This window comes from Bombus affinis, chromosome 1 (assembly GCF_024516045.1).
Source record: "Bombus affinis isolate iyBomAffi1 chromosome 1, iyBomAffi1.2, whole genome shotgun sequence".
Classification (NCBI taxonomy): domain Eukaryota; kingdom Metazoa; phylum Arthropoda; class Insecta; order Hymenoptera; family Apidae; genus Bombus; species Bombus affinis.
The window spans coordinates 14,577,433-14,591,977 of record NC_066344.1 but is presented as its reverse complement, the minus strand read 5'-3'; the positions used below and the strand labels follow the sequence as shown (position 1 = coordinate 14,591,977).

General features: G+C 31.9%; 1 protein-coding gene across 1 annotated transcript in view; it reads left to right on the top strand.

Moving 5' to 3' along the window:
• LOC126927175 (V-type proton ATPase 116 kDa subunit a 1) overlaps nucleotides 1–14,545 on the top strand; it is a 53,921-nt gene that overhangs the window by 3,074 nt on the left and 36,302 nt on the right. The window lies entirely within an intron of this gene.

Sequence of the window (14,545 nt, the reverse complement as noted above, 5' to 3'; positions counted from 1 at the left end):
GCGGATAATATCGATTTTTCCAGGCATAGGGGAATAAAACTGAAGGGTGACCGTCGCAGGAATTGCAATCGATACCATTATCGTGTCAATCATCTGTTCGGACGTTTTTACCTGTTAATAATCGCATAAGATTTTCACGCGAATTACATTTTCTGAACACTTACCATAGGAAACTGTCATAAATCATAAACATATTATATAAGTATAGTATAAGTATCCCAACAGCTGCTCATATTTGGCAATATGTAACTTAATTACGGAATTAAAAATTATGTATTGATAAATATGTAATGATTACGCTCTGTATTATTATTATTTTACTATTATGCCATGATGAAATTAGTTTTAAGTAAGTAATGGATATGTAATGACATTTGCGAGAATAAATTAAAAGATTCAATGACAGTGTATAATATGAGCTTAACATTAAAAATAACGTTTGATAATAAACTATTAAATATTCCGGCTTATTAATATAATGTAATGTAATGAATACTTTGGTAACATCTACCAAGTATCTTTTTTCAATGAATATTTTCTTTCAAATTACTTTATTCAAACTTTTATAGTATTGTATGTATTTTTAAAAGATTTCTATAGATTTTCAAATCCTTTCGCGAACCACTGTACATAATGTATGGGTGAATGAGAATAAGTCTCTCGTTGTCGATTAATCAAACTTCGTTCGATACTGCGGAACTCGATGGATGAAATCCTGTAATTTTCATGATAATCATAGACTTGGACAACTTTGATGTTGCGGATAAGATGAAACGAAGGAAACAGGTAAAATGTTTTCTGGAGAAAGTGAAGTTTGAATTGTAAAGAAAGAGCATATTTTAATAATTAGTGTTTCTTTTCGATACATGTACGTTCTGCAGGAATTTCATAAATTTTGATTATGAAGAGATCGAAACTGAAAAGGGAGACGTTTCGTTAAAAATATGATGTTTTAGTAAATACCGAATCATTTATCATTGTTTTAAATGTTGTTATATCACGAAAAAGTTACTTTTTCTTCCTCTTGAAGAATTTTTTTTATTCACAACGATTAATCTTCTTCTTTATTTAATTTAAATAGAACACAATTGTCATAATATGTATTCACAAATGTTTCGTATAAAACAGTTAATGATATTTCATAATGTTTCGTGTAACACACGTAACATATTCGTAAAATGTGTGTATCTACAAGTGCTGAAATACTTTCGCGAGATTGAGCAAGTAATAGATGATTTATAATAAAATACATAGAAATAGAAAACAGCGAGAAGCATTACCTTTGTACTATCAGCATATGTCTTAATTTTTATGTTTATCGTTGATAAGGTTAGGTTAGGGTTAGATTGGGTATTCATATGTATACATTTCTGAGTGTATAATTCTTAGTTTACGACAAATATTGCTGAAATGAATTTATCGATTTCAATTTATTCGTTTCATAAGAATCATAAAGATATTGTTTGAATGTTCGCTTCACGTTCAATATAGAATATTCCGTGCTACCTAAAATGCATCATCGGATGAACTTGATAATACCACGGGCGAGTAGATAACACGCGAGACACGACTTCCAGACTGAAGTTGGTTCGTTTGCGTAGTTAGTAGGTTCACCGTTCGACATTTCGATTTGAAATTACCGGAATCTGGACTATCGAATAAAAGCGGTCTTCAACTCGATTGCAAATAGTTAAAGACGGTCGTTGCATATTTTCCATACCTTGCATCAATAAGCAACACTTCTCGTCTTGTTTCCTGGTTTTCGTGAGACGATTGCTATGCACGAACGCCTTTATGCGAAGCATATTTTTTTAAATCCTTAATCGTTTCTCGCATAATACACTAGAGCACAAATGCAAATGCGATGGAGAAAAACGTTACATGATATCGATAGTTGGTCGCTTGAAATATCATTAATAATTAATGTATATCAATTTTATTATATAATCAACATACGTAGTGAAATTTTCTCAGTATCTCACGATATCTTAACTGTACTTTATGAAACCGAATACAACCAATTAAATGAATGTTATAAAGAGAAGTTAAGAATACGAAGTTGTGTAACAACTTTTTAACAGATAATTTCTTTTATGGAATTCACCTGTCCGGAATATGCTGTCAGTCACAAAATTCTATCTACCTCCTATAAGTATAAAATATTAATTGATAAGAACATCAACTCTACGAATTTTTTGGACACGTTAAGACATATGTATGTATATTGTTAAAATGATGAAATACAATTTATTCGCTTTCAGCTATATTAAGGGAATGGAAGTTAAAAGATATAAAATACAATATTGTAAAAATTACATACATTTGTGATACGTAGGTGAAATCTTAAAAACAATGGGCTTAATTAAATAATTATGTTAATATCTTATATTTTATGGGCTATTGAATTTTACTAGAGTGGCGGAAATCTAATAATTAAGCTGTAGATATTTATGTAAATTTATATTTTTATAAACACTACTGAAAAATAAAAACTAAGAGGTTAAGCGGTATTTTATCCATGTGATATATTATACGTGTACAGGATGTTCCGCATAAAGTGGACAAGCGACTAGCGGATGATCGATACATACAAAAATAAGCCCAAAATGTAGGATAACATTTTTCCATTTAAGGCTTTCTTACGGAATATGTTACGACAAAATAATGTTTTTTTATGCATTGTTTAACATTACTAATCCCCTTCACATTCACAAACGCAAGGTCTTACGAATTGATTTTTATGCAAATCATAGCAAAAGATATCTCGCGTTCTAATAAAAACGCACACACAAGTTATCTCGTCCAAAGCTTCGCATGAACATTGAAATATTTTCAGACAACGCAAGGTATTTCGTTGCGAATTTTATTCTACATTTTATTTTCATACGTAGAATCGCTACCTTGTCCGTTGACCATCATACGCTTGATACCCTATATGTATTTGTATATTTGTATATAATCTTTAGTTACGTATTACAGTAGCTGTACATAGTACAGTAGCACTCGGTAATATGTATGTACATATATATATATATGTTTTACAACTTAATATCGTATATGTAATTACAACTTATAAATTAGCTAACTGAACGCGTGCTCTTCGCATTGTACGCGGAAACTTGTTGCAACGGAAAACGTTCTTTTATTCCATCGTCTCGTACAATGTACACCGTACACGACCACCAGGTGGCGCCAATATATCACAATCTACGAATATTAACGATTACATATACAACAACGATAAGGGGTATTGCATTTTAGATATTTTATATAATCTTGCATGTTGTATTTAAATTTTAAACAATAGACAGTAAAAATAGATTACTTGAATATCTTTATACTATAGATACGTAGAATGTCAATAGGCAAAGACGTTGCTTTATCTTGCATGACATCGAATAAAAAATTAAGTTCTGATAAAAAAACTCGTTTCGTTCGCGTGCTCGTTACGTTTCGCTTTTCTTACTCTCATAAAATTTTATCCACACGCGATTCGGTCTATGTCATGGTTAATACTGTATCATTGGATTTCTTCAATAACTGTTTAGTGATTCTAGGTTTCTATGGATGGCTGCATTTGTGACGCACTAGACAATGTCAAGCATTAATCTGACAACGAGTTTGGTTTGGAATCTTTATTGAATCTGTATTATAATCTAGAATTTTCAAATTTGAATTACTGGCAATTCAGTACATAGCTGAATTCCGTAATTGAGATTTCCTACTAATAAACCAGTAAATTTTACGTAGTTTGATATACAGCTCTTCCCTCTTGGTTTTTATGTGTTCTTCCCATTACATTAACCTTCTGTTCAAATGCATTCCAAGGTACATACCGGACTCTACAAATGGCAAAAGTTGGCCATACAACACATATATACACTGGGACAGTTCCCTTCTCTTCTAGCAAAAGTGATATGCACAGAGTTTGTTTCATTGGCTTATATTTGCCACGTATTCAGTCAGCCTTGTGTATGTCTCTAATTCCTTTCTCAAACATTTTAGATGCTACCTTGGGATTAATTGAGAGTATCGCTATATCATTGGCGACCGTAGCTACCGTGATATTTCTTCGTATAGGTAAATCCGCGTGTACAACGTGTACAATATACAATATACAACATTGATCCAAATAACCTCGTGGCACTCCAGATATGATTGGATAGGATTTCGATAGCTTATGGTCATGTTCGTGGCATATGTAAAATCGTCTATTGCTTAAATGCGATTTCAAAAGTAAAAAGTACTAGAAAGCACTAGAATTATTTAAATTTTCTAAAGTAGACAGGGATGGCAGACTTTAAGACGGAAACTTGTACTTTCAGGACGACTATTCAACGGTACGTCTTTTCCTCTAGCGCGTTTGAGATTACATACGTTATAGACTCTATTGATTTGTTCAACCGGTAAGTGATTATTTTTAAAACCGAACATATGGACAATAAATCGTCAAATAAAATTACATTACGAAAAAGCTCGCATCAAAAAATCCAATCAATCGAACGACGTATTACTCAGATATTTATTGTTTAATAATATTAGGTTATCCGAAAAGTATCTTTCGTTTTATAAAGAAATAATAGATGTACAACATTTTTTGTTTTATATTATTTTATTGAATTATATATGATCAGAACATGTTCTATTGGAATAAAATGTTGTGTATTTATTATTTTCTTATAAAACGAAAGAAACCTAATATGTATAGATGGGTGCAGGTTGGAACAACCTAATATGTATAGATGGGTGCAGGTTGGAACAACCTAATATGTATAGATAACACCTGACGATCTTAAAAATGAAGATGTGTAGGCATAAGTATAACGATAAATCAAATACGAATAGCTGTGATGTGATAATGTTGCGTAATTCGGTAAATTGTATAAAATGTTATGTTATGATGACAAGTTAAACGGTTTCTAATAAATAAAAATATGTGCTTCTCTCAATAAAGAAAAAGATATAAAGGGGATTTCGCCGCTTCGTCAGTCATGGAAGCCTATATACACTCTGGAGGCTGAACTTTATATTTACATATATTCGGCTTGTCCAAAAGAACTGAAAAACGCAATATTGTCAAAAGATTGTGTCGTACTTAAGTATACGTCAGCATAAAGTGACTTTGAACTTACTCGGTATCTATATCTACACATAGTATGTGTATATAAAATGTGTGTGTGTTTTGAGCTAATCTTAAAAAGCGTTACTCATAATATCGAATAAAGTTTAATTGTGCGAAAGATTTTTTTCCTTATACTGCCCAAAATCGTTAAAGACATGTACATGCATGTATGTATCAGAACGATGCGTATGGAAGAATTGTTGAGCATGCGAAGTTTAGAAAAGGTCCGCGACACCATACTTGTATGTAGATGTTTTTAAAAGGTAGTCCACGATAAGCGTTTTTATGTATAGTTTCGTCGATTGTCCGATTTCGATGTGGCTTTTTTCATTGTTTTGAGCAGTTCTTTGGGAGCATATCTTTAAAGTATAAAGCACCAGAATATGACCATAGGCAAGGGGGTTGAGTAGGAGTCAAAAATACGAAACACAGTTTACGGATATTCGCAACGCAACACGCAACAGCGACCTTGTTAGCTGCGATCGTATTTTGTTTATAATCACTGCCACGATATATGTATATAACGAGGCAATACGATCCCTCCTCCGAGCAATGTCTTTCTCTTTTCGACGTGTGGCCGAAGTCAGAAGTCAGAAGCTTTACGATTCACGAGTCTCGACTTCGCTGTATGCGCCTGTGTGGTAATCGGTGTTGTTCGACGGACCGATAGAAATTCACGAAATAGTTAACCGTATTATTAAAAGAAAAAAGAAAAGATTATGTATATGTGTGAGGTCTTGGGCAAAGATCGGATATATCATCTAGTATCAGCATATTTCCAGAAGGAATTAAACAAATATTAACTACTAAATTGATAAAAGTTTGGGAATGAAGTTACATCAGAAATTACGAAAATTCTGATTTCGACGATACCAAAAAGATCGGAAAACATTAATACGATATTATGGTTATCTATATTTTTTTTATAAATTCTTGGATGGTATAACAAGTGTACGTAAATTTTTGTGGAATTTTATTTTCTATTCCTTTGTATAGCAACTTGTATTATTATTCTCTCGAAAACGAAACCTCGGATAAACAAACTTTATATTAAAATTTTCTACTCATTTCTTCACAGAAAATTATCTCCTTTCCGGTTGTATGAACAACAACTTTTACTTCACCCTATATTTTGCTATTTCTTTCGTTGGTATGTTATCGACTGTTTCTAGTACTTATCCATTTGTGATAATTTGTATAGCTTCAATCCTTACTATGATATATTATACAACATCGGAGCCAACTGAAAAGATTTCTTCTAAACAAAAATTTTTGTCGTCATAGAAAAACTCGATTGAATTAAAAACGACGTAGAGTCTAGAAAAAAAGTTAAAAATCGTCCATCGTAAATGTTTATACTTGAAAATTCAAGTGGTCTGCACAGTTTAGTTGCTCGTTGAACAGGCTTTTTCCTTGAAAACTCTGAAACTTTTAGCTGGTTTTGCACCATATAGAAAGAAAAGAGGCCAGACGTTGCGTTGTTTCCAAGTAGGTTGCAAGTTTATGGCACGTTGCTGTTTCGCACGTACACGTCAGATTAATGTACTCGCACACAATGGGGGATATCTAAATATACTCTGTGAAAATATTTTTTGGAGGCAGAACTCGGACACGCTGCATAAGAAGTATATTTTCCTTTACGTTTCGAGGGCTCCGCTAGATTTTTCCTCACTGAAGATAAAATTACACGCTTGCGTTGCCAGGAATGCGTGATTGATAATGATTGTTCCGTTCCTTCTTCTCTTACAAATTCTTACGCGTACGTAACTCTATTTATTGGCGTTATTTGGAGAATGATTGTAAAGCTGTATCTTTACCCATTGTACGTGTTACGAAGCAAATAATTACATAGCATATCAACTGATAATTAGCGTGTACAATATATATATATATATATATATTGTATTTAACAAGTTTTCGAATCGACGATATTTATAGAAATATTTGTAACTAGATGAAATTTTATTATTCGTTGTTTAACACAGTATATGTTCTTGATCGAGCTTTCGTTTCATCTGGAGAGACATCTGGAAAATTCTTCTTTTGAAAGTTGACCATTTGATTCTGGTACAGAGTATAAGCAGTATTTCAATAATATCTATAAAATTGCAGCGATAACTAGAGGAATAATATAATAAATTTTATTTTTTATTTTTTATTTATTCAAAATGAAAATAATTTTGTATCATGGCTACTTATACCAATATCAGTCAAAATGACTGGTACTTGGTAAACTGTAAAATAGTTCTATAATCTGTTTACTGAACCCGAATCAACCAGTTTCCTCGTTTTGTATAACTTCCCACACATTTGTAGGATTTTTACCGCGTATCATTCGATATGATGGTGTCAATTATCAGGAAAATTTCAGGTCGATCATGATGCTAACACTAGAACTACCACACCAGTCAAAGTGGCTGGTCTTAGAATTTCATAAATGTGCCAATCCTCATTTAGGGATCATGGTCCTAGATGGGTTAGTAATACCAAAAATGTACTGGATAACATGGAATTCCTTTCGTAAGAAAGTAATAAATCAATAAATATAAAAATATTCTATTGTTACGTATTTTTTAAAGACCAGTCACTTTGAGTGGTTTTGGTAGAAATATCCCTTTAATATTTTTTTTTTGTATCAAAGTCTATAACAAAAATTCAAAAAGTACCTTTTGTAGATATATGTCAGTTATATGTATATATATATATATTATATTATATATGTATATATGTGTATATGTATGTATGTATATATGTATGTATGTATTATATTATATATGTATATATTATATATGTATATTATATATATTATACATACTCAAACTACAAACGGTTGAATATAATATATATAATATATGTATAATTTTAATAATAAATTTAAAGAATTCTTCCTCTTCTGATGCCTGCCTCTCTTTTCTGCATCAATCGATCACGATGAAATTTTCGATCCATATATCAGTAACCTATATGTTTCTTCACTGGAGTCAATATAAGTAAAGTTTCTATAACATTCCTGAAAATGTAACACTGAAAGACGAACAAACCTTTTACGTAATCTGGTATTTAATATCATATCATTAATTGTAATTTAATATCCGAATAATGTATAAAATAGTTATAATACAAATATGCAAGGTAAAAAAAAACAAATAAAATTTACATAAAGTTCCAACGTGATTCATTATGAATAACATTTCTGTTCAAATACGTTAGCTAAAATAATATAATAATGGTAATTATTTACAAAGCGGACCACTTCATCGATTTCAATGATCCTGAAATATGTTGTCGAGGTCAACGTTCTGAATAACCTTCTCCTATGCATGCTACCGTCGGTCGGCCTTAGTTTCTGTGATATTGGCAGAAAGCTTCAGTTCAATTTACGTTACGATTTCATTTCGTTCTGGCATAGACGGACGCCTCACGGCTTTTATATAACTCAACCTAACGCATCTCCGACAAATCATTTTCAACTCACATGAGAAGAAAAAATCAATGGCTGAGATAATTATTTGGCCTTCTCGCGGCGCGTCCGTAACACGCAGATAACGCTACTGTGAAATAAGTTGAGATATTATTAAATAGTAAGACAGACACAATTCGTGTTAAACTTTATGCTATATTCTGTTATCTCGTATATATATCTTACATATTACGCTATTAGAAATTAGTAAATTTATTGTAAAAATATTAGTGTATAGATTGACGATAAAACTGCTATATTTTACGCCTGTGCTATATTATATAATAAGTCATATGTATAATTGATCGCTTGAGAGACGCTGGGTGTAAAATTTATTCCGAAAGCGTTTTGTTCCAATGTCCTCCTTGCATTGCAGTTACTTAATCAGGAGTCTGATGATGCAACAATATAATTTTGCTGTAGGATGTTTAATAGATTTTCTGACATTGAAGCGTTCGTACTTGTCAGTATTAGATCGTTAATGAATTTAAATGCAATGCTGACTAATTGCAGGTACATACATTGAAGTAGTTTTCCTTAAATACATCGTTACGTGTTATGTTTGAGAATTTCACATAATTTAAAATTCAAGGCCCTGATAATTAACTATTAGAGTAGGTTAAAGTAATTCCATTTGTTCACATGCCAATTAACAAAAATTAACATATCCGAGATTTGTATATTCTAGTTCTATGTGCGTATTTATGTGAACATATCATTTTTCGTGTTCCTATACAATTTCGGGTAATTAATTGAACCCGTTACACGTATCGCACATCTACATCCATTAAAAGTGTTACAAACCAAAATGATGCAATTTTGCGTTTGTTAGAAAGATATGAAAACAGTCGAAGAAGGGTTAAGAATGAAAAATTATAAAAAACGGTATTTGACTCGGTATTGTTTCCTACAGTCTATTTTCTTTTCCGCCAACGTCATGTGTTCGGTAAATAATTTTTTTCAAGCTTGCATATAGTTCACTCTCCTTGAAAAAACTTGTTTAAGTCGTGTCACTTCTGAGATACGACCACCACAGCGCGTGATTCTACGCTGTTAAATCGGTGCAGATCTGCTTAAAAACAATTGCCGCAAAATTAACCTCTATATTTACGGTTAAACTTTTTTTTACTTGCATCGCATTCTACTCGTTACGAGGACCGAACCTGACAAAGAAACCATAGGTCATAAGCAATAAGGTCGTGAGCGATTTTCTTGAAAAATGATGTTAAAATATCGTTTACGATATGTTTACATTTCATGTGATATTGACGAGGTAACAGGAAAATAATTCCTCGACGCGTGAGATAGGCCCTAAATACTTGGAATCGACTCGTTTGTAAAGGAGATTCATCTCTAAGATTATCGTATTGCTGGTAGCCGGAACCGTAAATCGTCGGTCGTCAGTCATCAGTGTTAGGTTCGCTTATAGCAGTTTTGAGTGGTGGTTGGTGGCTGGTACGGTAAGGACTAGCGGGGTTCTATAGTTTGTCTAATGAGACGAGGTAGTAAAGATAAGGAAACGCATTGGTTGCCACGATGAAACGCTACTTTATGTTTGCTTACGTTTACTTGTGTTTATGTTTAAACGCCTCTTCTCGTTGGACAGACTGTAGAGTCACGAATGTAATATAATTTCTCAGGGTGGCGACAAGAGGCCCAACGACGCTCTGTATTGTCCGAGGTTCGCGTGCACACGACTGTACGGGGCCAATGACACTCCCATGACACGCAAAGAGCGATAAGAGTTTTAGCTACAAGGACAGGCTGCTGAAGCTTTTGTCAATAAATCAGAAGTTCAGCGCTTAACCTTCGCGAGATCCAGATCACCTAACATCGATATACGTATTATCTAAGAAGCACCTAACTTTACGATATCGAATTATTACAGAATTAACTGGAGAAAAGGTTTCTCATGTTCATTCTTTCCATTATTTTCCATGCAAATAAAAATTTTACTAGTAGTATGTTATAGAATAATATAATAATTTTTATAATTAAATAATAATTAAATAATATAATAAATTTGTATTATTGTATATGTGAAATATCTTACATTTTACTTAGTTTTTAATAAGTTTTTAGAGAAAAGTGTTCAATGTATTTATTGTACAGAATATAGACTATCAATATTGTTATTGTCTTTATTATTACTATTATATACATGTATGTATAACAAGTATCGGAACGTAGTGACGTTACTTGTTACAACAAGTCGAAACAAAAACCATTGATCAAGATATAGTTAAATGATCCATTAATATACAAATAGAGCTATATACTATATTTGATTTATAATTTGCATATACGCAATAGTAAAGAGGCATATTAAATACTTTTTTGGGATTTTTTATGATTATTATTAGTGTTTCACAGATAATTTTTAAATCAGTAGTCGAATAAAGGAGTCTAGAAAATATACGTCTAATATCGTTCTATTTTTCGCTAACAAAGTTTTAAATATATAGATTTCTATCGTTCGTTTCTTTTTCGATTGATTATTTCTGTAATTATAAAATATCATATTGTCTTGCCAAGTAAATTTCGGCAATGTTAATTTGTTATATAATGGAATATTCTTAGCTATATCTCAAATACACCTATTATAAATCTATTTCGTATAGCATGTCGCAAATCTTTGCCATATTTACGACAAGCATTATGGCAGGCAGGCAGATACAGTGAGAATTGAAATGTAGTAGCGTAATTGCTATATTAATAGATACAATTTCCAATTTCTTAAGAAATCTACAGATCTTCTAGAAACCTTTTTTGCGAGAGAATAACCCAAGAAATATCTAAAATCCTACGAAACAAAATAATTGGCAGAATGCTGGGTATTCGAAATTGAAACTTTTTAAGTTCTTTAGTAAAAGATTTTCCTTAGCTTTGATTACTCTGTAATGCTAAAATACAGGCTTCTGTAACTTTATCTGTTAGAAGGTAAGAAAATGGTATAAAAAGATAAATTTTCCATTGTTAACCATTTAGCTGTTCTTGACGAGTATACTCGTTCTGAAGAAATGGCAATATTTTGTGTTACAACGAGTCTTGTCAGTATTAAAATCAAAAAATAAAACAGTCTTTTCGTTACAACTTAATTCTATATCATAACAGCAATATGCACTCTGCGTTTGACGAGTATACTCGTCATCGCTTACTTTCAACAAGCTTTCAAAGAGGTCGCAATAGCTAACTGATTCAACAAAGATTCATATAGAATTTCATAGAATTTTGGACAAACTATTAAATAATTTTAAATGCAAACTATCAAATTGTTACGATTGTTGTTATCAAAAAGTTACGATTAATACCGTTTCTCAATAATAATTAGATTAAAATACTAGAGCGAAGACGATGGAATTTCAAAGGAATGAGGATCGAGTGCGCATTTCCAGATTTTGCAGATACGATTTCACAAGAGTCTCGTAACTTGTCACACATTCCCTAACGTACATATGTGTGTTACACTCGGACAGATGGTCTGTACGATTATTGAAGTCACTCAGCTGTTGATTGTCGTCCAAGGTTCCTGCTACTTAAGCATTTCGTGCGAGTAGTCGGCGTAGGTTGTTCGCCAATAACTCGCTTGCTCAATTCAGCGTACGTGTCTCTTACAACTATTATTCCACTCGATTTTGAGAAGAACGTAACAACCTTCCAAAATCCTTTGATCGAACGAGACATATTTTTGTTTAACGATAGATAGCATTCGAAACAAAATGCACTCAGAAGCTGAGTACCAATAAAATATAAAATTACGGTGAGTCAATGTAAACTCACGAAAATAGTTAAAAGCAATAATGAGATAGAACATAGAAAACTTTTATCGGTACATATATTATATTTGTTATAGATTACAGGAAACTTTCTGAAATCTTATTAACTTATCTTATAAATCTTATAAATCTTATTATCACTTTAACGAGACACGAATATCGTAAATTATATTAGTAAAATTTGAAACTAATCTAAAATATATATATACCTAGAAACTATAAATCATTTATTGCAAACATAGATTCATATATAGTTAGTAAAAGATTAGTATACAGCGTGAATAGTTATCTTAAACATAAAAAATCCAGGCTTAAAAAGAATTATTCTAATTAAATTATATTACTAATTATAATTATATATAATTATATTAGTAAATTCAATTGTGTGTAAATTTAATATCGCATCAACTGCTTATGATTATTATCGATATCTTTAGTACTGTAGATTCTGTTTACCCGATTTGAGTGTTTGAGGCATTCTACTGCTTCGTTTGCATTACGTTTGGAGTGGCTTACAATCCCTTCGTGTCTATGTTGCCTCCTATTCCTTGGTAGGTAGTACATATATATATATATATCTTTTTCTGATTTCTGTATTTTCTGCAGTCGATAATTATACGTATGCTCGACTATAAGTGGAACGTGACAAGCTTCACGCGTTACTCTTGATTTCGTCGTATTTTGAGCCAAAAAATCTTCCTGATAAATTCTACCTCGACCGTAATATAAATTTAGATCCATAGCATATAGTTTTTGATCATTAATGCGTTAATGATTAAGTGATAGTTCATCGTGATGCCATTCACTTCCTTTAAATTTCATAAAATTGTAAAATCTAGACGGATCAAGTTAATCCATGAAATTTCCCCTCGTAACCGCAATGTTAACTTGCCATCGATCCGTGTACTTCAATTACATTCGTGTATCATCGATACACTTACTACTTATGAACAGCAGTGTAGTATGCGCATGCTATTACCAATTAAAACCGCAGACGAAGAACTGGTTTCGTGGCCCAGATTTGGCGTTTACTTACCTATTCCAATAGTTAGAGTTACGTTACACGATATTCTCGATGAGATGGATGGTATTCAACTTCGTTACGGACAATGTGTTCACGTATCGTTTGAATCGTGATAAAAATAACGATTTGCTGGAGAAAGAGAATCTTATTAGAGAAAACATTAGCAAGTTTCTTTTCGTATATGTCAAGTGTCAACCGATTGCTGTTTCCATTTTTTCGTTCCGTTCTTCTTAAATTACAATGAACTGTTGTTATTCTCGTGGGACATGTTATTTCTCGAAATAGCTCTAACATTGATTAATAAATAAAAGGAAAATAATTACACCTCTAAGCTTATTTACAAACTTGATTGAATATATTTAATTACTAATTTATATATTAATTTATTTATTTATTCGCTGGATAAATTGTTTACATTATCATTTCCTGATTAAATTGTTTATTAATGAAATTGTAAATAACTAGGGATGTTCCGGTGTAAGTAAATACGAGTACATATTCGATACTTTCATTTCCATATCAAATATTTTTAGTATTGATACTTTCGATTGCGATACCATGCCCACTTAGTATTGAAGGAAAAGGTACTCGTATCGAATGAAGCGAGTACCGATACGAAAGTATATAATCAACACGGTGAGCGTATCCTGGGTAAGTCGCATGTCTATGCACATTGCACAGCCTTAGACAAACAGCCAAGTCGTGTAAAGAATCCAGTATGTATGTGTATAAAGATGATCAATGGTGATATATGATACATTAGTGAATCAGTGAATCAGTGAATCAGTGAATCAATGAATATGATACATCGCAATGAAGAAAGTAAGATACCGTTGTACATGTAGATAGAGAGAAGAGCGACTCTGATTATAATATTCTTAATTCGCAGGCAAGTCTAAATAATTTAAGGTTATATTTTCGTCTTTATTGAGATATTGTTGCTAATAATGTTGTTATTGTTCGTTAATAAAATATTCGATACAAGCACCTACTACTTGTATCGATATTGAGTAGATATATCGATGCTTGTTATCGATACAATTAATAGCTGACACACCTATAATTAACATTTCGCGCGTATTTTACAATCGATAATTATATATGGTACTTGCAAATATATATATATATATATATATAAAATGAGCTTTAATATAATTTGAAGT